The 23,310-nt window shown below is 51.2% G+C and overlaps 1 long non-coding RNA gene across 1 annotated transcript in view; it reads right to left on the reverse strand.

Moving 5' to 3' along the window:
* Positions 1 to 17,364: 17,364 nt before the first annotated feature.
* The window catches only part of LOC132661876 (uncharacterized), a 46,814-nt gene continuing 40,868 nt past the window's right edge, over positions 17,365 to 23,310 (reverse strand). Inside the window, exon 2 of the long non-coding RNA XR_009602438.3 lies at positions 17,365 to 19,135. This is a non-coding gene — a long non-coding RNA (uncharacterized LOC132661876). The remainder of the gene's footprint in view (positions 19,136 to 23,310) is intronic.

A 23,310-nucleotide genomic window follows, 5' to 3' on the forward strand; every position in this document is an offset into this window, starting at 1 on the left:
CTCAGGGTGATGACAGGTCTGGCCCCTCGACCAGCAGATAGTAGACTGGGTCCTAGAATGCCAACCCCGGATCCTGCTCCCATGAAACCTTCTAGAACGCTCTCTGAAAGGTCACCAGCCAGTCCAATCACCCTTCTCAGACCTTTCAGAAGCTTCTGGCAGGCTGGCCTCCTTTCCTCTTGCCATGCCCTGCTCCCTTGGTTCTATGACAATACACTATCCAATTCTACTGTTGGACCACCCTCCCCCCGCCTTTTTTTTAATGTTTATTTTTGAGAGAGAGCACACAAGCAGGGGAGGAGCAGAGGGAGAGGGAGAGGGAGAGGGAGAGAATCCGAAGCAGGCTTCGTACTGTCAGCACAGAGTCCGACACGGGGCTCGAACCCACGAACTGTGAGATCATGACTTGAGCCGAAGTCAGATGCTTAACCGACTGAGCCACCCAGGCGCCCCAAGGACCACCCCTTTTTTGGTCTCAATTTCTGTCTCTTCCTCCCCCTGCCCCCTAAATGTTGTTGGCCCTTGGCTCACTCAATATTTTCTCCTTCAGGGGCCAAATTTGGGATGTGACCACACGAGGGATGATTCTGGGTCTCAAATCGACACCCACTTAACTTCCTACACAGGCAAAGCCGAAAGTCCCACTAGCCCGACAGACTCACCATAACCTCCTGAGTCAAGAAATCGGTCTTAGCAGATGTATCGCTTGGATCCAGCCAGGTCTCATCTTCACTGCTTTTTTTTTTTTAATTTTTTTTAACGTTTATTCATTTTTTGATGGACAGAGAGAGACAGAGCGTGAGTGGGGGAAGGCCAGAGAGAGAGGGAGACACAGAATCCGAAGCAGGCTCCAGGCTCTGAACTGACAGCACAGAGCCCAACGCGGGGCTCGAACCCACGCACTGCGAGATCATGACCTGAGCTGAAGTCGGACACTCAACCGACTGAGCCCCCCCAAGGTGCCCTCAAAATAAATAAACTTAAAACCAAAAAAGCTCTTGAAGACATGGGCTTTGTTCTGTAGCTCCAGGGCCCGGATTCCAGTCCCGGCTCCGGCCCCTACAATAGCTGTCAGGATTATAAGGCTACAAATCAGACAACTACAACAAAACCTGAAAACCACTGGGCCGTTTATTCAAGTAATATACCGAACACAAGGGATTTATTCTCACGATTGTTGTTATCCTCTCAGAAGGACCAGGTTTTGGGTGCCACTGTGTCTTTGGCTACCAGTACTGATAATTAACATTTCTCGAGCATTTACTATGCACTCAACACTGTGTTAACTCCTTTACATCCCTTATCTCTTTTAATTTTCATAACAACCCTATGAGCACCGCTGGAGACACTAAGGCTCAGAGAGGCTAAGTAGCTTGTTCAGGGTCCCCCAGCTCATAAGCAGAGATGGAATTCGTCTGGCTCTGTGGCCCTTGCCCTCTCCACCCAATCACACGGCCGGATCTGCTTCCGAGTTAGTAAGTTCAAGTGCATTTGCTCAATTCATAATGTCATACGATTTAAGCGCTGAAAGGACCTCATTTTACCAACAAGACGGCTAAGGCCCAGAAAGGACAAAAGGCTCGACCACAGCCAGGGAGCAAATCAGTGGCCCAACAAGGACTAGAAGTTCTGGCTTTCTGACTCAAAGGTCAGTGCCTTTTGGGTATGACCTCATTATTGGTAACGGCCAAGACATACACATGTGGCAAGTCCCGATTCCCCCCCACAAATCAGACACATGCCTTTGAGCATGATGCTTATGGAATGTAAGAGCTCTGAAGGGTGTCTGAACCCGGACCCCAAAGGCTCTTTCTGTCCTCACCTGTTGCTGCCTCTTGGTTCTGTCTCCTCACCTGGCAGAGACCTAGGGTCAAAGGCATCAATCAGTTTGGGGTGGGGAATTTGTGGGGCCTCAGCAGACTGGTCTCCAGTCCCCATCCCCAGCCTCTGCCAGCACACAAACATCATGTGATTTTAAGGAGGGAGCATGCAGAGAAGGGGGTTGTGACCTTACTGTCTCCATTTTACAGTTGAAGAAATTGAAGCTCAGTGAGGTTAAGTGACCAGACTATTTGGGATTCGACTTCCGGGGCTAATTCCAAAGTACAAATGCTTTCCAAATCCGCATTACTTCAGGCAGCACGTTTAACCCCTTTGATCCTCGGTTTTCCCCCAAAAAGATACACACATACCCCCCTGCCCTCAAAAGGCTGTTGTGACAATCACTTGATGTGATGGATAGAAAAGCACGTTGGGGGCGCCTGGGGGGGCGTTCAGTCGGTTAAGCGGCCGACTCTGGATTTCGGCTCAGGTCACGATCCCATGGTTCTCGAGTTTGAGCCCCGAGTGGAGCTCCACACGGATAGCGGCAGAGCCTGCTCGGGATGCTCTGTCTCCCCTCTCTCTTTGCCCCTCCCCCACGCACGCGCGTGTGCACGCGCTCTCTCTCTCTCTCTCTCAAAATAAATAAATAAACTTAAAAAAAAAAGCGCTTTGAAATTGCTATAGATATGGGTGAACCAATGCAGGTGCACGTCTATATAGATAGAGATAAAGCCTCCTTATACCAGGGGGCCTTCAGGAGGCAGCAGAGTTGGGCAGAAATGCTGCTACCATGCTTCAGTGGCTCCCCACCCACGTTCACTGTCAGGCAGGATGGACGTCCTGGGACATGACCCACCTGGATAGGCTCAGGACAGGCGAGGGAGCACACTGCCAGGAAAGGCAGCTGAGGGGGGTGCCTACGAGCAGAGCTGAAACACGGGAAGAGTGCAGCCACGAGGGCTCAGGCAGAGCCCCGTTTGGGGTCCGTGGCCCCAGGTGGAGGTCAAGGTGGGACAATGGCACGGGGATGCCATCACGTGGCGAGGAGGGGAGCCTTGCCATGATGTGTTCTCACCTTCGAGACCGAGAAGCTGAGGCCCAGAGATCGGCTTGTCCAAAATCAACCAGCAGTTAGGAAATCTGCGGGGTTCCTGTTTCTAATAAGGGCCACCGGAGCACCAGGTTCCACGCTCAGTGAAATTCACTGAAAATCATGGACAAAATGTGTGAGGCGTCACGAAAATGCAGCAGCCACTGATTGGCTCCGCTGGCCAAAGGCAGGTCAATCTGTGGATGACCTATCCCTGGGCTGACGGTGCAGCGTCTCTCACGCTGAGTCACGACCACGGGGAGGTGACTCCTTACCCTGGCGTCACCTTTTGATGTCCCCAGCCTCTCTATCTGGAGGCCAAGTAAGGCAGGGGACAACCAGACGGCCGGTGTGCTGTAGTAAGAACACCGAATGGGGGCAGAATAGACCCAGGTTCGTTGCCCCCACTTTGCCCCTCTCGGCTCTCTCTCCTTTGTTCTCAAGAAGACGGTTTTGAGTAGATAATCTCTGAATTCTCTCTAAATCATAGAGCCTGGGATTCCGCTTTCTCCACGAGCAGTGAGTTGCTTCAAGTTCAAGGGCCCACATCCCCTTGTTGCAAGGTAGCTGAGCCGTGGGGACAGTATGAGCAGGGGCCGGCCCGTCGCTGGAGCTGGCTGCTGGGTGGGACCTCTGCCAGGTTTCTGAGTCAGCTGGGAGCCCTGTCTGGACAGGTTCCGGCCGACTGGCCCACACTCTGGGCCTATGTGCCCCTAGCAGAGGTCGACCCTGAAGCCAAAGAGGTGGCTGGTCCCACCTCTCCTCATCTCCTGCCCTGGGCCACGACACTGCTTGTGGCTCGGGAAAAGGCTTCCTCATCCTTGTTCCTGCTGCTCGAAGCTGCCAATTTCAGGCCTACATCCTCTCATGCCCTGGAAGAGATCCCACGTCAGCCGGCTCAGCTCTACCCCTAATTGCCCCTAGAGAGAACTTTCTCTTCCCCCTCCCAGGCACTGCCCGAGTTTAGCCATCGTTGTCTTTCTGCTAGGGTTCTGCAGCTCCTACAGGACCTTAGGATTCGGGTTTTGAGTCGCCTCCACCGTGGCCGGTGGGGTGTCCTGCCTTGTGGCCCCGTCACCGAGCTGAGAAGCCAGGTCCTCCCCAGAATGAAAAGCGTGGAGGCAGTGGAAAGCCACGCCTTTGGGCTAGAAGGGCCACCATTCACTTTCCTGCTCGGCCTCTCAGTTGCTTGCTGGGTGCCCTTGGACACGTCATTTCTTTTCTGTTTTTTTTTTTCATTTATAGGCATGGTGATGGCTTTTATAATGTGTCACCTTAGCTAAGCCGAACTGCATTTCTCAGCGCTCCCTTCTCTCTAGGGTCCTGGGTTAGCACTGGCCACAGGGGAAATGTCTGCAAGATTTGGAAGGTCCAAGTAAAAACGCAGCTGTTCTGTTCCACTCCGAAGGCGATGGAGGGCAGTCCTCCCAGCACGGGAGCTCTGGCCCCTCATTCCCTACAGTTCACAGAGGTTCTCCTGCTCTGATCGAACCCTGCCAGATACTCTGGGACAGACACCCTCCCCGGGCACTGGAGACAGGGAAATAAACAAACCATCCTCCTTCTGGCTCTTAGATTTCCCGTCTGTACAAGGGGGAGGAAGGGTAATGAAATGAAGAGAGAGTCCCAACTTCTCTGTCAAATGTCTGACCGGACAGGCCCCCAGTGGAAGGCACACGGAACCACCTGTTTGTTGCAAACCCGACGGGTTTAGGGACCCCTGCCCCTGGGATGCGCTTAGCGAGTCGAGGCACCCTACCAGAAGCCAGGCTTTGGTGACCTTGAGGTGTGTCTGCTCAGGGCTGAAAACAGAGACCTTTGGGCTCTGTTGGCCCAGCCAAACAGCCACGTTATTTTTCTTTCTTTAATCCTTAGGTCAAAGACCTTCCATGCCGTGTGTGGGAGGCAGGAGGAACGCAGCCTCTGTACCTTCCTTGTCAAACTACTGGTGGCGAAGGACCAGCTTTAAAAACAAAACGAAGCAAAACAAAAAACTCCCATTCATCACAGATCGACACTTTCATAAAATACAATAAAAAGGAATCATTAGAAACATTAAAGCACAAAAAACTAACATAATAACCAAGGCCAGATTTTTTATTCGTAGAGTTAGTAGATATAAAACTTCTCCATGGGGGCGCCCAGGTGGCTCAGCTGGTTGAACGTCTGACTTCGGCTCATGTCATGATCTCATAGTTCGTGAGTTCGAGCCCCGCCTGCGGTTCTCTGTCCACGTCCCCCTCTCTGCCCCTCCCCCGATCATGTTGTTTCTCTCTCTCTCTCTCAAGAATAAACATTAAAAAAAAAAGTTAAAAAAAGAAACAAATTTCTCCACGAAGCCACTATAAATATTTCTAAATGCTTACTCTCAATTCCTACACTTAACTTCTGTGCCCCACGGGTAGCAAACAGGTTCCAACATGGGGATGTCACTTCGAGTAGGTCTGTCACGCCTGAAAGACCAGGGGCGTCCCGCACCACTGCTCAGACTCCTTGCTCTTTTGGTCCAGAACAAAACAAACCGCCCTGGGAACCACTCACGCTGTGACCTTGCTTCCAGCCCCGCCCTCTCCGGGTCCTGGTGTCTCATCTGTAAAACGGGGTGCCGTTGGAACCGTAAGGTGCCGCCCGTCAGCGAGGGCATGCCGTGACCTCTCTGGTGTGTGGGCAAGGCCGGCTGGGCCTAAGCTGGATTCAGCTGCGGCCGCTGCTCTGGCATGTGGGGAAAGGGCTCTCACGGGAGCACATCTGGGGAGTCCTGGGGAGACGGTGGCGCCTTGCTTCGCTTGGCTTCGGGCTTGTCTTCCTGAGATCTCTCCGAAACTAAGGGCACATGTGCCATTGGGCCCGGGACACAGCAGGACACGGAGAGAGGATGGGCACATCCAGCCTTTCTGAGACACAGCAGGGTTGCGGTGGGGAGGCGTGCAGGGAACCCCATGGGTTCAGCTCCTCGAGGCTTCTGCTGTCTGGGGAGTACCGGAACGTGACCTTGGGAAGCACACGGCGTCCTGTGGCATTGGCAGGGCAGGGGCGGGGAGCAAGGCCGGTTCTTCCAGGAAGCAAAAGTGGACATGTTGGTCAGACGCGTAAGATGCCCCCCCCGAGGGCCCCGTAGGAACTGGGGAAGATTTCTGATTTCTGGCATGCATGCTCAGTGGGGCAGAATCACCCCCAACGGGGCCAAAATTGCTTCTTGGGAGGCGAAAAGAATCTTGCTCTTTCTATACATAAACACAGATATGCATCCAGTAGGTAAACAGCTATCTGTGGCATTCAGCTTTTAAGAGGGGTCATGATGGTGGGGGGTAGGTGTCTAAACTGGTTCGCAAGGGGGACAATAACGAAGAAAGGGTTTGGGCACATTCACTCACGGGGTCTGATGTCCTATGTAGAAAGATGCAGGGGCGCCTGGGTGGCTCAGTGGGTTGGACGTCCGACTTCGGCTCAGGTCATGATGTCACGGTCTGTGGGTTTGAGCCCTGTGTCGGGCTCTGTGCCGACAGCTCAGAGCCCAGAGCCTGCTTCAGATTCTGTGTCTCCCTCTCTCTCTGCCCTTTCCCTGATTCTGCTCTCTCTCTTTCTCTCAAAAACAAGTAAACATTAAAAAAATGCCCTAATGCCTCTCAAGCCAGACTACTGTGTCAGCCACCTCTGGTATTTTCCAGCCCCCGGGCTGCCCACTACTATTCTGTCCAAATGCCTCGGGAGTCACTCAAGGTCTAGCTGGTGGAGGGAGGGGGAGGGTGGAGGGTCACGATCCATACCAGCTCTGTGACCCCGGGCTTGCTATTGCGCTCCCTGAGACTGTTATTTTAAAAACGGAAAAAGCATTCGTTTTCTGCTGCCTGTAGAGCTTTTCCGAGAAGATCAAATAAAGAAATGATCCCGTAAGCAACCCTTCTTTCCTCCCTCCCTAAAATAACAATCCTACATGCCAGGCACTTTCCTAGACATTGGGCACATTCCGATAAACCAGGCAGGGTTAGTCCTTCCCTCAGGGGGGATCTCACAGTGTAGACCAGCACTGTCCATTAGCACGTCCCAGAATGATGGAACTTCGGTGGCTGCTAATCGCAGACAGCTACTGAGCCCTTGAAACATAACTGGTGTGACCGAAGATCTAAATCTTTCGTTTTGTTTCATTTTCACCAATTTAAATGGAAACAACCACACAGGGCTGGTGGCTACGGTGTGGGACAGCACAGGCACAGACACCTAGGGGTAAGGAAGACGTCAAAAACAAAGGGACGATTCCTCAGAAAATTAAGCGCAGAATGACCGCATGACCCAGCAATTCACTCCTAGGTATATGCCCAAAAGAACTGAAAATAGGTATTCGGACACATGCTCGTACGTGAACTTTCATAGCAGCGAAATGGCCAGAAAGGAAAATTCATAGAGGCAGAAAGCAGACTCCCGGAGGCGGAAATGGGGAGTAAACGCTTAATGGGTTTCCTTTTGGGAAGATGAAAATGTTTTGGAACTAGGGAGAGGGGATGGCTGTACAACATTGTAAATGTTCTTTTGGGGGGGGCACAGGTGAGTGAGAGGCACAGAGAGAGAGAGAGAGAGAGAGAGAGAATCCCAAGAGGGGCAGAGGGGGTGAGAGAGAGAGTTTTCACCCGAGATGGGGCTTGAGCTCACCCGATGTGGGACTCGAACTCACGAACTGTGAGATCATGACCTGAGCCGAAGTCAGATGAGCCACTCAGGCGCCCAACGTTGTGTATGTTCTCAATGACAGTCAATTGTATGCTCTACAGCGGTTAGCAGCATGTCGTGTGAATGAGACCTGACGGTGAGGACGGCGGGCAGGGGGCAGAGCGCTCTGGACAAAGGCACCAGCCAGACGAAGCCAGGCGGGGGGGGGGGGGCGGGGCGGGCATAGTCCACTCTGGATGGCTCTGGCAAGGTAGGCAGGGGCGAGGCAAGGTGCACCCTGCAGGGATCTGCGATCTGCAGGAGAGCACGGCTAACGCCTAGGGGTGATGGGTACAATGGAACGGTACGTTGGCCATTTCTCTACCAGTTCCAGATACTGGCTCCTTGCCCTCCCCAAACCAAACCCTGAAGGTTTACGCAGTTCTTTGCTGTAGGGTTCAGGTTGGGGGGCTGGGGACTGTCCCTCCCTTCAGCTCTTACTCCTTTATTCCTGATTGCCTGGACCCTAGAGGTCATGTCGCGTGGGGCCTCCTCCCTCCCTCCTTCCTCTTCTTCCTCTCTTTTCCCCCAACCAGCCCCTCTCTGACTCTCTGCTCAGCACACTTCCTGCCGGCCCAGTGGAGGGAAAAGTAAGCCATGGCCCTGGAATCTACTAGAATGGATGTCCAGCTTGCTGGTGCAGTGTGGCTCCCTCGATGGAGATTCTGTTCCTCGGGTGGAGAAGACTCGAGAGGCAGCAGCATTGGCAGAAAAGCACGAGCTCAATTTTGACATCTTCAAGAGCCCTGTACGCCTCACTTATTTTCACAGTGTTGTTCAGTGCTCCACGTGGAAGATCCACAGGAGCCAAAGCCCAGGAGGACTGGCACAGGTGCCAGGCAAGGGTGAGTAGGACGTGGCTGGCAGCAAGCCAGAGGCGAGGACAGTGGTGTCCCCTGCCGTTTGGAGAGCGTTTCATACCTCTCAGGTGGGTTCCACCTTCTAACACATTTCCACTGACTTCACAACCACCTGTGGGTTTGCCAGGCCGGCTGGCGTCCTCCTCACTTTCCAAGACGAGCCCTTTGTTTCAAGGTCATCTGGCAAAGGTTAGGGCCCAGGTCTCCCGAGTCCCCGGTTCCAAGATCTTTCTCTGGTTGCCTGTGTTCCGATGTCTCTTGGCGACCTCCTAAGGGGAAAAACCCTTCTCTTCCAAAGAGCGTTTTCCACTAATGCTAGGGTGGTGGTGGGTGGGCAGGAGGAATGACCACCTTCAGTCCCGAGAGCTTTCTAGATGAACAAGGCTGTCCTCGGCGTTGGAATGAAAAGACGTCAAAGTCCTCTGGGCACAGAGGGTTCCTGAGCTGCTCCTTCTGAGCCATCAGCCAGGCGGTGGCCGGGCCTGCCTCTGGCCCCCAGTTGACATACTCTTGCCACCAAGGTGCCCACCAAGGGTCTCGACAAGGCCGGTGATGCTTGGCTCTACTGAAAGGCCCCGGGGCTGCTGCAGAGACCCCGAACCATTTCCTGCAGCTCCTACCGCGAAGCTGCGGACAGAGCGACAAGGGATTCTCTCAAGGTCACTGGGGTCCGAGAAGGCCACGCAGAGGGCAACAGGTGCCAGTCAAACAGGCAATCTTCGATCTGAGACACCCCGGTCTTAGCGTGGGTCCCCACCATGGTAGGGGAGTAGACATGCTCCCAATGGCATGGGGGACCCAAACCAGGTGGACTTTGCCAGTGTCATCTGAGAGGGTGTGGGCATCTGGGATCAAGGCCTGGGCCATCAACCCACTCCTACCTCACGACGCCCCTTACGAATCATAAACACACACAGATCTCCTGACGTTTGATGATTAACACAGGCAATGGGTCTCTAGCCCCGTGTGTCCACACGCCAGGGTTAGTGGGCCAACAAACACCGACATCTACATGATCTCATGTAATCCCTCCATCAAAGCTGTAGGAGAGGTGTTATGGTCTCTTACTTTGATCACATGAAGAAATGGAGACGAAGAGGAGTACAGAATAAGTAGCTGGAGATCACCCGGGACTCCTTGGGAGATCTGGGTCCATGGCTTAGAGCTTTATCTCCTGACAGCGCTCTCCTCATCCATCCCGGTGGCTGACCACACCTGTCCTCGGACCGGTGCCAGGCTGGCTCCGCTGGGAACCAAGGGCCTTGCCCCTGGAGATGCTGGTTCAAGAGCACAGGAGTCGACGGTTCAAACTAACAAACAAAAGCCTTCTCTCCTCCACTCCTCTTGGACGGCGACTTGGAACCTGGCTCCCCATATCCTCCTCAGCCCCCATCTTTGGACCTCAGAGGTCCACCCGTGGGGACTTCGCGTCTGTGCTGACTTCCATCCCACGTGGTAGAGTCTCCTATCTGTCGCTGCCGGCCCCTGTGGACCACACACGCCTGTGGTCTCCTGAGTTGCCAAAGACCGGGTCCTCCTCCCTGAACACACTTTCAACCGATGCTCCTGGCCTCTGCCTGTACCGTACATGCTCATTCTGCCTTGAGGGCCTTAAGGTAACCTCATGTGCATCTCTGGTAACACGGATAAGCCCTGGCAGTTGGGCTGGGGTTCTTGTTTTGTTTTTTTGTTTTTTTGGTTTTTTTATGTTACTACCCATCTTTTTTTAGGTATGGCTCTACAGAAAGAAAATAAACTCTTTCATAACAAGACAGGTAAAAGCCTCCAGGTGATTCTAATGCCCAGGCAGTTTTGGGAAACTGCTCAAGTCTGCGGTTCTCCCCCAGGCTCTCTCTCGCGTGTGGCAGCGCTGATTTCCATTTACCTGCTCCTTCCCAAGTGCCTCACTGCCCCAGCCCCCTCTGTGCCCGCATTCCTGAGGCCTGGGACCCTTCTGGGGCAGATTGCTTCATTGTGGCTGTTTTCCCATATGTCGGGTTGCACAGCACAGCATCAGGCTGCGATCCTGGCCTCCCTTGCCCCCAGCTGGGTCACAAAGCCTCTGGGGGGGGGGGGGATATTCATCATTAGCTCACTCAGGAGATCCACTGGCACGTTGGCCACCCCTCCCCTCCCCGATCTGCTTAGTGGCCCTTTCCGAGTGCCAGCAGGAGCAGCTGGGTACAGCCACCACACGGGAACCCCCAGGGTTTGGGAGGGCCATGGCCGAGAGAGATAGGAGTTAAGGGAGATGCTTAACTCTCTCCGCTCCGCTGCTATGGGCCCTAGGCCTGGGCTCTGTGACGCTACATCCTCACATGTTACACCGCTGAAACGGAAGAACATCTTGACTGTCCCAAACGCACAATGCTCTCCTTGTGTTTAATCCCACTGACTTCACCTTCTTTTGTCTGCAAACAGCTGGCAGGTGCACTGGGGTGTCAGCGATGAGGAGGAGGTGATGTGCTCCTCGGGACCCACAGTCTGGCGGAGGAGACAAAATGCTGTTGATTCTGGGATCATCGAGATAGCACCCCAGAGTCGCTGGGGTTCGGGGGAAGGCCGGCTCGCAGAGGAGAGCGAGAGGCGTCAGAGGAGACAGCATTTGGGTTGGCTCTTTGAGGAGGAATTTGTCAGCTAGAAAGGTGGAAGGAAAGTGGGCAGTTTAGACAGTGGGCATGTCACGAGCGTGGCACAGAAAACGTGGGCCCCAAAGCCGCCCGTGCGCAGGAACCGGATGGAGGGCAAACATTTGAAATCCCTCCGAAACCATTTCACTCATCCAAGAACCATTATCCTGAGCCTCACTACATGGAAAGCTCTAAGGTGGGTGCTGTGGGCAACAGGGAACAAATTAGTCTCCGCCCCAAAGGACATCCAGTCTGGCAGGGAAAGAAGGACAATAAAAATAGTGGACAATTATGGAGTTTTAGCTATAGATGGAAACTTCCAGATTTCCTTGTTCTAAACTTGCAGAAACGAGGGGAGGGATGACTCACCCACGACGAAAAGCCAGCTGGAGAGACAGCCAGGATCAGACTCAGATCTTCAGATTTCTGTCCCATGCTCTTCTCCCTGTGCCACAGCAGAAAGCTTGGACGGGCCCGTGGGAGCTGGAGGGACAGTGTGAGGGCTTCCGGCTGGGGAAAGGGTGCTGGTGAGGTGCCTGAGCTGGGCCTTGAAAGCCAGGATGGCACAGAGCGTGTGCTCAGGAGACCTGGGTGTTCAGAGACCCTGAGACAGGGGGGCAGGAAGGGGTTCCCTGGAACCCAGGCTGGGGCAGTGGGGTGGGTCAGACCTTGTGCCGACCTTCCAAGAAGTCTATTTATCTCCGAGAGTGGTGAAGAAATGTGGAGACCAGAAGGAGGGAGCCTACTGTGGCGACTCCCTGTCGGTGGCCCTAAGGTAGTCCCAGCCACGCCCAACTTGGTCTTTCCAGAATATGTAAATTTTTTACTTCCCCCTGCAGAGTGTAATCTTCCGGGAAACCAGGGATCATTCAACATGACAAGTGTGCTGGTCACTGAAGGGGATACAGAAAAGATTGTCTGTGTCCAGAGGATGTGACCCTCTCGGCCAGAGGACACAAGTGACTTGAGGCAGGGTGTCAGGGCTAGGTGGGGGGTGGGTAGTAGGTACAAACACCTAGGAGATTAGGAATTACTACTATCCAAACAAACAAACAAAACAAAACAAAAAACCAGAAAATAACCAGTGTCGGGGGCACCTGGGTGGCTCGGTCAGTTAAGCATCTGACTTTGGCTCGGGTCACAGTCTCGTGGTTTGTGGGTTTCGAGCCTCGCGTGGGGCTCTGTGCTGACCACTTGGAGCCTGGAGCCTGCTTCCGATTCTGTGTCTCCCTCTCTCTCTGCCCCTCCCCCGTTCATGCTCTGTCTCCCTCTGTGTCGAAAATAAATAAACATTAAAAAAAAAAAAAAGATAAATACCGTGGGATTCCTCTTACGTGAGGTTACTCGAACAGTCAAGCTCGAGGAGACGGAAAGGAGAAAGGTGGTTGCCAGGGGCTGGGGAGGAGGGGACAGGGAGGGCGGTGGTATCGTTTAATGGGTACAGAGTTTCAGTTCGGGAATATGAAAAAGTTCCGGTGACGGATGCAGTGACAGGGGAACAGCAGTATGTATCTAAGGCCGTGCCAGCGGACAATTAAAAATTATGATAATAATTAAAGGTAATAGCCACAATTAAGATAAAAATTAAGATAATAGCCAAATTATGGGAAGAGCCTAAATGTCCATCAACTGAAGAATGGACAAAGAAGATGTGGTTTATATATACAATGCCTACTTGGCAATGCGAAAGAATGAAATCTGGCCATTTGCAGCCACGTGGATGGAACTGGAGGGTATTATGCTGAGTGAAATAAGTCAGTCAGAGAAGGACAGATACATGTTTTCACTCATATGTGGCTCTTGAGAAACTGAACAGAAGACCATGGGGGAAGGGAAGGGGAAAAGAATAGTTACAAACAGAGAGGGAGGGGGGCAAACCACAGGAGAATCTTAAATGCAGAGAACAAACTGAGGGGGGCAGAGGGGGGGAGAGGGGAAAATGGGTGAAGGGCATTGAGGAGGGCACTTGTTGGGATGAGCACTGGGTGTTGTATGTAAGCCAATATGACAATAGACTATATTCATTAAAAAACATGGTTAAGATGATGGGGGCGCCTCTGGGTCTCTCAGTCGGTTAAGCGTCCAACTTAGGCTCAGGTCATGATCTCGCAGTCTGTGAGTTGGAGCCCCGCGTCAGGCTCTGTGCTGACAGCTCGGAGCCTGGAGCCTGCTTCGGATTCTGTGTCTCCCTCTCACCCTGCTCCTCCCCCACTCGTGCTCTGTCTCTGTCTCTCTCTCAAAAAACTAAACATTTAAAAATGTATAAAAAGTGGTGAAGACGATAAATTTTATGTCGTATGTATTTTACCACAATAAAAAATTTGAAAAAGGAAAAAACCAACAGGAGATGAGGGGTCGGCAAACGCTTCCTATAAAGGGCCAGACGGTAAATACTTTCAGCTTTGCAAGTCATACGATCTCTGTCACAACTATGCAAATACTCAGTTCTATCAGTTTGGCACAGAAGCCACCACAGATAAGGAATACACAAATAAGTGTGGCCAGGTTCCATTAAGTCTATTTACAAAAATAAGTCGCGAGCCAGACCTGTCCATGGGCTGTGGTCTGCTGATCTAGGTGTCCACACCTGTATCTTGACTTTCCATTGAGCACTGATCACAGGCTCTAGGTTTGTGAGGTTCTGTGTCCTTTAGAAAAATTTTTTTAATGTTTAGTTTTGAGAGAGAGAGAGAGAGAGAGAGAGAGAGAGAGACGGAACGCGAGCAGCGGAGGGGCACAGAGAGACACAGAATCCGAAGCAGGCTCCAGGCTCCAAGCTGTCAGTGCGGAGCTTGGCCTGGGGGTCCAACTCCCAAACCACGGGCCACCCAGGCTCAGGCTCATGTTAACTTGTAGCCTCTTGTCAGGCAGAGTGCAAACAATTTCCCTCAGGTAGAAAAGATCTTTCCAAAACTTAAGGATTTTTGCCCTGGAGGGCAATACCAGCTCTGTATCAGACCTATGGTTCTCTCTAGCTATTCCTATAAATACCTTGTTCTTCAAATTCTCCCAGGAGTCATCTTGGCTGTCCTGCCTGTTCCCTCATGAAGGAGTTAAAGAAATTAACTCTCTGATGCACAGTCTTTCCTTAAAAACAGAACAAAAACTATAAGAAATCCAAAAAGGGGGTGATCAGTGCTCGCTTCGGCAGCACATATTCAAAAAGGGGGTGATTCAAATTGCTGGGGAGATCGGGAAAGGCTTCTTGGAGGCGGCAGCATTTGAGAAGGGCCTGGAAGGTTGAGAAGGCTGGCTGGCTTGGGGGCCTGGTACAGGTCAGCGGAAGGCTGGGGAAACGGCATGGAGCTGGAACGGGGGGAAAGGAGCAGCACCCCAGCACACAGGCTGAGAATCTCTTCCGGGGGGCAATGAACGGCCCGGGGATCTTCGACCCGGTTCCCAAGGCCTCACATGGCCCCCTGCTTGAGTCAGCCTGCATCGGGCTTGATGCTAAGGACAGGCCATGGAAAGAGGCAGGCCTTGAAGTGGGGGCCGGGCCCCAGCACTGCTGATGTCTGTGCGATCCTGATTTCCTTTTTTTTTTTTTTAACGTTTATTTATTTTGAGAGAGACAGAGAGAGAGGGAGACAGAGAATCCCAAGCAGGTTCTGCTGCACTTTCTGCGCGGAGCCCGATGCGGGGCTCGAACTCACAAACCATGAGATTATGACCTGAGCCAAAATCAAGAGTCAGATGCTTAACCGACTGAGCCACCCGGACGCCGCCTGATTTCATTTCTTCACCCCTGCATATCAGCTTTTTCACCTGCAAACAAAGACAATAGTAATTGTGGATCGGGTGACTCACCCACTCAATGGCCCTGTGACTCAATGGCCCTGAAGGAGACGCCTTCGTGTTTGGTTCCCCACAGCTCTCATCACACCTGTGCTCAGGGCCATGCCCCCACCCTCACAGGCAGAGGCCGTGCCCCAGGCACCTGTTCTCTGGCTGGGAAGTGGGTAGAGGACAATGAGGCCCATGGGTGGGGCTTGTCCTGGCTGGGCGGCCAGCCGAAGCCGCTTCACTCACGGATCATTCTCTCACTCCGACCGCAAACAATTGCTGAGGCCTGATATCACATCTTATATTTACAGAGCCATATTTTCTCTTTCTGGCGAACAACAGCAATTAGGTGGTTCTCAAAGTCGCTCTGGGTGTACACAGGGACGCACCCAGTGTGAGCCCATTGTACCCATGAACAAACTCTGGTTCCAGAGGGAAAGTGACGCAGAGTCATCGAGAAGTCAACTGGTAGGGCTGGGGCTTAGGCTCCATGGCCTGGTTGATGGTGACTGTTGTCGGCCACTTCCTCCAGCTGCCTTTACATCAACACCAGGGCCTGCACTGGGGGCTGCTGGAAGCCGAGCTATCCCAGCCTGAGTGGCAGGGCCCGGGCTGTGGACGGATTGGTGACTGCAGGGCGGCCGGCCGACAAGTGAAGCTTCTTGTCCTCCCACTTTTAGGTCGTTTGGCCTTAAAAGTACCTGGGGTATTATTGTCTCTTGGGGAATTGCCCTCGGCAGGCCCCCTGGGAAAAGAACCGTTAGGGAAGAAAATAAGGTTCCACCAGAAATTGTGCGGCCTTATGTTTAGCCCTTGCTGTCCCCTCTGGAGACTCCTCTACTTAAAGCAAGGATAGCCTCATACATTTGCTAGCAAAGGCGGCCAACGAAGGAGAGACACGGATCTGAAAGCCCCACTCCGGTAACTAAGGAGCGTATCTTTGGACACAGGTCCCTCTGACCCCTGGGTCCACTTGGCCCCCAGGAGGCATTCCAGATGATGACTGAACCTAGTCAGTTAAAGTACAGAATGGCTCATTGGTTCCTAGGTGCACTGTCTGTCTGAGAATGTTTAAGGCATGGGTTTCTAAGGCCCTCTTGGCCCCCTTCTTGGCACCTCGGACCCAGGCGAACACTTTTCTTCAAAACCACGAATGGTTCAGGGAAACAACTAAGAGGGCGTGTCCCTGTAACTCTTCCACTTGAGGTGTTGAGAGATAAATGGCCTTTCGTGAAAACAGCAAAGCAAATACTTTATAAATTATAGATGAACATAGATACATAATAAAAACAAGAAACGAAATTAATCAATAAGCAAAGGGCAGGAGGGAACGTTATGACAAAACAATCATGTTATTCCTCATTGGGTGATTATGCAAAGGGACAATTTTGGAATTGGGTAATGTTAGAAAAACATAGATGACGTACGTTACAAGGAAATCACTAGCATATATTATGCCACGTTTAGTGCAATAAAGGGGCCAGTTCAACACACTGCTGTCGTCTGTGTCCATTTTTATTTTAGTTTTTTATTTTTATTTCTGTTTTAGTTTTGTTTTATTTTCACTTTTTCGCCGACGCCCTTCATCCTTCGGGAACCCCCGGACCTGCTGGAGCTGGACTCCGGCAGGGGGCTGTCAGACTGATGACTGTGAGTAAAATGGTCTCTGAAATTGCTTCCGGGCCGCCTCCGGCGACACTGAGGTGTGTCTGGTTGAGGGAAGTGCTCTCTAGGCTCTAGGTGCTGCTCAAAGCCTCGAGCGAGCGTCCCAGACTGAGCCCAGGCAGCTGGGAGGCGCTGGGCGTGGAAGGCAATCTCCATCCGCTTTCTGGGGAGATTACTGCCTCCTTCACTCTCAGACTCTGATTTGCTGGCCCCGGTGGTACCACAAGCTGAGCGCCTCAGGAGCTCTGGTCCCTCTGTGACTGTGGCCGCTGATTTGTTCCCTGGCTTCCTGCTGATCGGGGCTAATTCCTAAAAACTCAAAGTCCGTCTCTAGGCAGGAGCAGACTGTGGCCTGAGCTGAACAAGCCTGTCTGCGGCTCTGAGGGTATGAACTCACTCCCCCAGATCAGTCGCTGAGCTGTGGGGCCGAGTCACAAGGTGGAGATAAACAGCCAGGAAAGTCAGTGAAATGCTGACCTTGGAGTGGGCCGCTCAACCTCGTTCCCCAGCAGCGGGGACTGGGCAAGAGACCCCCTCTGCAGTCTTGGGGCGGGGGGCTCTTTAGCTCAGCCTCTGGTTGCTGGCCCCTTCCAGAGAGGGGGATGACCTTGTTGGGCACTCCTCACTCTTCCACGGTCTTCTTACAGCATCTTTTGTGGCCTCGGCATTCATGGCCAGGGGCAAATCCCTGCAAATCCTTCTGGACATTTCCTTAAGGAACAAATCATGAGCCAGCGAGCAATCCCACTGCTAGATAGGTCCACCAGAGAAACGAGCACGGAGGCCCACCAAAAATAGTAATAGCAAGCACAGAACAATCCGGACAGCTTTATTCGTAACAGCCCCAAACTGGAAACGTGACAAACGTCCATCAGCAGTAGGAAGCATCAATAAATCGTGATATGGTCCCACGGTGGGACAGCACTCAGCAATAAAAATTGTTATTGTTCAACAATACCTGGAATACCTGGAAGAATTTCACAGACGCAGTGATGATCAAAAGACAGCAGACCTACGATACAACGTGCTGCGAGATGCCATTTAGATGAGATCCAAGAACAGCCCAAGTGAATAGATGGCGATACTGGTTAGAAGAGTGGCTTCCTCGGGATGGGGAGACCGCCCTGGGTATTGGAAATGTTCCTTGTCTGGGTGGTAGCAGCATAAGTGTGTGTGTGTGTGTGTGTGTGTGTGTGTGTGTGAAAATCTTCAAGTTGTATACTCAAGATTTGTGTATGTTACCATATGTACGTTATGCCTCGATTAAAGCAATTAAAGGACCAACGATCTCACGGTTCGTGAGTTCAAGCCCCGCATCAGGCTCTGCGCTGGTTCAGGCGTACTTTCTCTCTCAAAATGAATGAATGAATGAATGAATGAATGAATGAATGAATAAACAATCAAATGACCAAATACATTTAAAATTTGTTCTATAAGGTATACATTCTGGCTCTTTTCCCATGAACATCCCGGCCACACTGGCTCTCTTTGTCAGTTGGGTTCTGGGGTGGGCAGCTCCATAAGTGGCTCTTCAGAGGTTTCCTGCTCCAAAGCATGAGAGGCTCTGAATTGCTGCCCTGCCCCCATGACCGGCCCACAGAGGCACCTGCTTCCCTTTGCCTTCAGCCCCCTTGACCTCTTGTCTTCCCATATAAAGTGCCAAAGGAGAAAAGAGCAGGAAGATACGGGACCTGAGACATGGGAAGGCCACATGAAAGGGTGAACATTTGAGCAGGGCCATGGCGGAAAAAAGTCTAGGAGGATCTGTGCTATGCGGGTAACTATGGTTAACTCTGCAGAGAGAAAGGCAAGGGAATGTTCATGTTTTACTCCACATATTTCTGTAATGGTTGAAGTTTTTATTTTATTTTATTTTATTTTAATTTTATTTTTTAAATGTTTATTTATTTTTGAGAGAGAGAGAGAGTGTGAGTGGCGAAGGGGCAGAGAGAGGGGGAGACACAGGATCTGAAGCAGGATCCAGGCCCCGAGCTGTCAGCACAGAGCCCGACGTGGGGCTCAAACTCACAGACTGCGAGATCATGACCTGAGCCGAAGTTGGACACTCACCCGACTGAGCCACCCAGGCGCCCCTGATTGAAGTTTTTAAATGAACACGAATTACCTCTATATTTAAAAATAATAATAACATATATTCACAAAACTCATATACTCCGACCATCTCAGTGGCGAAGGTACAGGCAGAAGCGGGAGCGTTTTGCCCAAGATTATAGGACTACCCTATGGCAGACCAGGGCTGTCATCGGGCCCTCTGGTTACCCGCGTCCTGCTCTTTGGAACTTGTTTTGTACAACACCTGGCCTGTAATTCCAGTTGAATGTTCTTGGTTGCTGATCATTTCGTTTGTTTTTCTGACTGAGATTTTTCTCTCAGGATACGTAATATATCAGCTCAGGCCACCATATCAAAACACCACAGGCCCAGTGTCTTAAAAAGCAGAAATGCGTTTTCTCGCAGTTCCGGAGACTGAATGTCTAAGATCAGGGTGTCACCACGGTGGGATTTCTTCCTGGCTTGCAGATGGGACTGCCTTCTTGCTGTGTCTTACATGGTATTTCCTGGGTGCAGAGGGAGAGAGGGAGTTCAAGCTCTCTGGCATCTCTTTTTACAAGGGCACTAATCCCATCAGACCAGGGCCCCACCCTCATAACCTAATGACCTCCCAAAGACCTCATTACAAAAACCATAACATTGGGTGTCCGGGCTTCAACATATGACTTGGGGTGGGGGACGCACACATTAAGTCTATCACACAGACACAGCCCTCCCAGATACGGGACATAATTACGACTCCTTTCTCCATCTTGGACATTTTTTCCCCCTGAACTTTATTTAGTTTAACCAACAACTCTTTACTGAGCACTTACTGTGTTCTAAGATCTTAGGATACATCGGTGAACAAAAGGACAAAGACCCCTATCCTCATGATTCCTTTTTAATGTTCGTGGACCCCGGGGCTTAGTCCTTGGTTCCCTTTCTCTTGGCTTAATCCACTTTCATTCTCTTGGTGATCTCATCCAGCTTCACAGCTGGCTGTAGACAACATGTGTAAGACAAAGACTCCTACCTTTCGATTTGCAACCCCATCTTTCCCAACTCCACTGCCCATCCAGCACTCCCACTTGGTTGACTAATATCTGTAGTGGGTGGTATGGGATGCAGGCTGGATTTTTCCCCTTCAGGTCCAAGGTACTCATTCCCAAAGCCATAGGGGGTGTTGCCTGCTCATAGCCGACCTCCTCCAGGGACTGCCTTCGGCTGAAGGGAGCTGCGTCACCCAATCGAGTGACTGAGGTAGCCGACCAAGGCTCAGTCCTCTCGCTTCAATTCAAGACAACTTTAAGAAGTCATTCCAGGGACCCTGGGGGGCTCAGTCGGTTAAGTGTCCAGCTCTTGATTTCGGCTTGGGTCAAGATCTCACGGTTTGTAAGATCAAGCTCCGCGTTGGCCTCACTGAGCATGGAGCCTGCTTAAGATTCTCTTTCTCTCTCTCTTCCTCTGCGCCTTCTCCCCTGCCCGCACACACATTTTCTCTCTCTCAAAATCATTCCAGTTCAGGTACGTGGTATGTGGCCACTGAGATGGCAGATAAGTTCTCCTCTATCCTATCTGGAAGGATGACAGGAAGTTGTTCACATTCACAAGGGATGAACAACAGCATCCATTATGGTCTAGCCCCAGGGCTATGTTAACTCTCTTTTGTCTGTCACGAAACCGACTGAAGGGACTCGGACCGCCTGGACATTCTGCAGAATATCTTTTTGATCCACTATGTCAATGAACGAAAGTGGAAAGTGGATTGGAGTCTTGATGAGACATGTTTGTTTCAAAAGAGGGAAAATAAATCCCATGAGGAGTCAAAGGCCCAGTTAAAAACGCATGACCACGCCTCACACAGATGTTTATAGCAACGTATTTCATAATTGCCCAAATTTGGAAGCAACCAGGATGTCTTTCGGTAGGGTGAATGGATGCATAAACATCCAGATGATGGAATATTCCTCAGTGCTAAAAAGAAACGAGGTATTAAGCCGTGAAAAGACACAGAGGAAGCTTAAATGCACTAAGTGAAGGAAGCCAACCTGAAAAGGCTCCGTACTGTACGATCCCAGCTATCTGACATCTGGAAAAGGCAAAAGTATGGAGATGGTGAAAAGATCAGTGGTTTCCAGGGCTTGGTGGGAAGGGAGGGATGAACAGGTGGAGCACAGAGGATTTTTAGGGCAGAGAAACTACTCTGTATGATACTATAATGGTAGAGACATGTCATTATACATTTGTCCAAACCCATAGAATGTTTGTTCCACGCCAAAAGTGGACCCTAATGCAAACCATGGACTTTGGGTGATTATCATATGTCAACACAGGATCCTCAATTGTAACAAATCTACCACTCTGGTGGGGGCTGTTGATAATGGGAGAGGCTGTACATGTGTAGGTCAGGGGGTACGTGGGAAATTGCTGTACTTTCTGCTCAGTGTTGCTGTGAACTTAAAACTTCTCTGAAAAGTAAAGTCTATTTTTAAAAAAGAGTCAAAGGCCCACCACATCAGTGAAATTTTTAGGGGTCTTGGAGCATTTAGGACATCCTTTTTTTAAATGTTTATTTTTGAGAGAGAGGGAATAAGCAGGGGAGGAGCAGAGAGAGGGGGACAGAAGATCTGAAGTGGGCTCCGCGCTGACAGCAGAGAGCCCGATGCAGGGCTCGAACCCACGAACTGTGAGATCATGACCTTGGCCAAAGACGACTGAGCCACCCAGGCGCCCTAGGACATCCTTTTCAAAGTAACAGACAAAATAAAAGATAAATTGCATCTCTCACCATGAAGCAGGAAACATCATGCCTGGCAGGACACTTACGGTTCTAGAAGCTGCATATTCTATACTTGGGAATACTACTCTGACCCGTTTGCTGTGCGGCATAGAAGGATGGCTAGATTTAAGTGGGGTTCAGTAGAGGGAAAGTTTTCTGCAACAGGTCCGGGCTGAAATGCAGGAAGCCCTACCATTTGGGTCATAAAAACAGGCAGATCTCTACCATAATATCTGTGCTCTCAAAAGATATGTGGAGCTTATATCAAATCCCAAAAGGAGAGCCACATCATAAACTCCAGAGCTCTGAAACAAGGCCAAGCCATCTGCAGCAAAGAATTTGAAAACCGGCTCCTGGCATGCTTTGATTTTTGGTAGAGATGGAGTAACTGACCATGGGATATCAAATAATCATGTGGCCAGACTGCCCATCATGAGCTGGCTCCTGTCAGAGCTACTGGGTCAAGGTCATGTGGGTCCAGGAGCAATGCACTATAAGACAGACCAGAAGGTACAAGTAAGCTGAAGGAGCCAATTGCCCAGATTTCCATGTCATCTGGGACTATGGTACCAGTATCTCTCCTCAGCTCGCATGTATGGCTACATGCTCAGTCCTTTATGACCAGCTGATGGAGAAGGAAAATGGCCAACTTGGCTCATATATAGGTCAGCTTGGTTGTGCGTGCAAAGCAAAAATGGACTTGTGATGTACAACTGCTCCAGACAGTGGTTAGGGGGAAATCCTCCCAATGGGCAGAACCTCGTGTTGTGTGGAAAGAGAAGTGGCCTTGGTTAAGAATGTACCTAAACTCATGGACAGTGGCCAATGGCTTGGCTAGTTGGTCACGGGGTCTGGAGGGGTAGAAATATTGGAAGATCAGAGACAAAGAGGCATGTGGGAAATCCCGTGGTAGTCAGTAAAAAGTGTGAGTATCTTGGTATCGCATGTTATCCCCTACCAGAGAGCATCTGCTATGGAAGAGGCACCAAGCACTCATGTGGTCAGAGCCACCCAGTCAGTTCATGTCAGCCAGCCCCTGTCATCAGCCATTCCAGTACTGAGATGTTGCCCTTGAACAGAGTAGCCATGGTGGCCAAGATTACATGGGAGTTCAACAGTGTGGGCTCCCCTCTTACCCTCTAATGTCACTGTTGACTATCCAACCTGGCAGCAGAGACACCAGTGTGTTAGAGCCAGCCTACGAAGCTTTGGGACAGTCGACTGTCCACCTTTCAGGAGTTTTGTGCAACAGTTGACATCATGCTGGTAGCGTGGAATTGGCCATGGTGGGAATACTTACAACACGGAAATCAGCAGATGCTACAAGTCAGGTTCCCACGCCCCCCCCCCCCCCCACGGCGCCTACTCAGATTTTTAAATATTTACCCAGCATACTAGTCAACAGAGACCAAGGCTGAGCCCCTGATACAGTACCATCCCTTGAGGACACCAACCAGCCCCTTGATAGCAAGTTGATTACATTGAACTTCTTTCACCTTGAAATGGGCAGCAATTTATCTTGACTGAAATTGACACATATATCAGGGCCTTTTCTGCCAACAGGGCCTCACCCAACAATATTATCTGAGGGCTTACAGGTTCAACTCACTACCCCAAGACCCCACACTATCTAGCATGGGACTAAGGAACATACACTAGAGCAAAGGGGGTGTAGCAGTGGGGACATGACCAGAGAATCCACTGGCCCAATCACATAGGGCAACACCTAGAAGCTGGTAGAGTGATGGAACAGCTTTCTGAAGGTACAGCTGAGTTATCACCTTGTAGGCAATACCCTACAAAGATGGGGTGCCATTCTCCAAGATGCGACATACACCCTAAATCAATACCCTTTATAAGGTACTGTGTTCCCAACAGGCAGAATACACGGGTCCAGGAATCATGAAGTAGAAGTAGGAG

This window comes from Panthera onca, chromosome D1 (genome assembly GCF_046562875.1).
Source record: "Panthera onca isolate mPanOnc1 chromosome D1, mPanOnc1 haplotype 2, whole genome shotgun sequence".
Taxonomy (NCBI): domain Eukaryota; kingdom Metazoa; phylum Chordata; class Mammalia; order Carnivora; family Felidae; genus Panthera; species Panthera onca.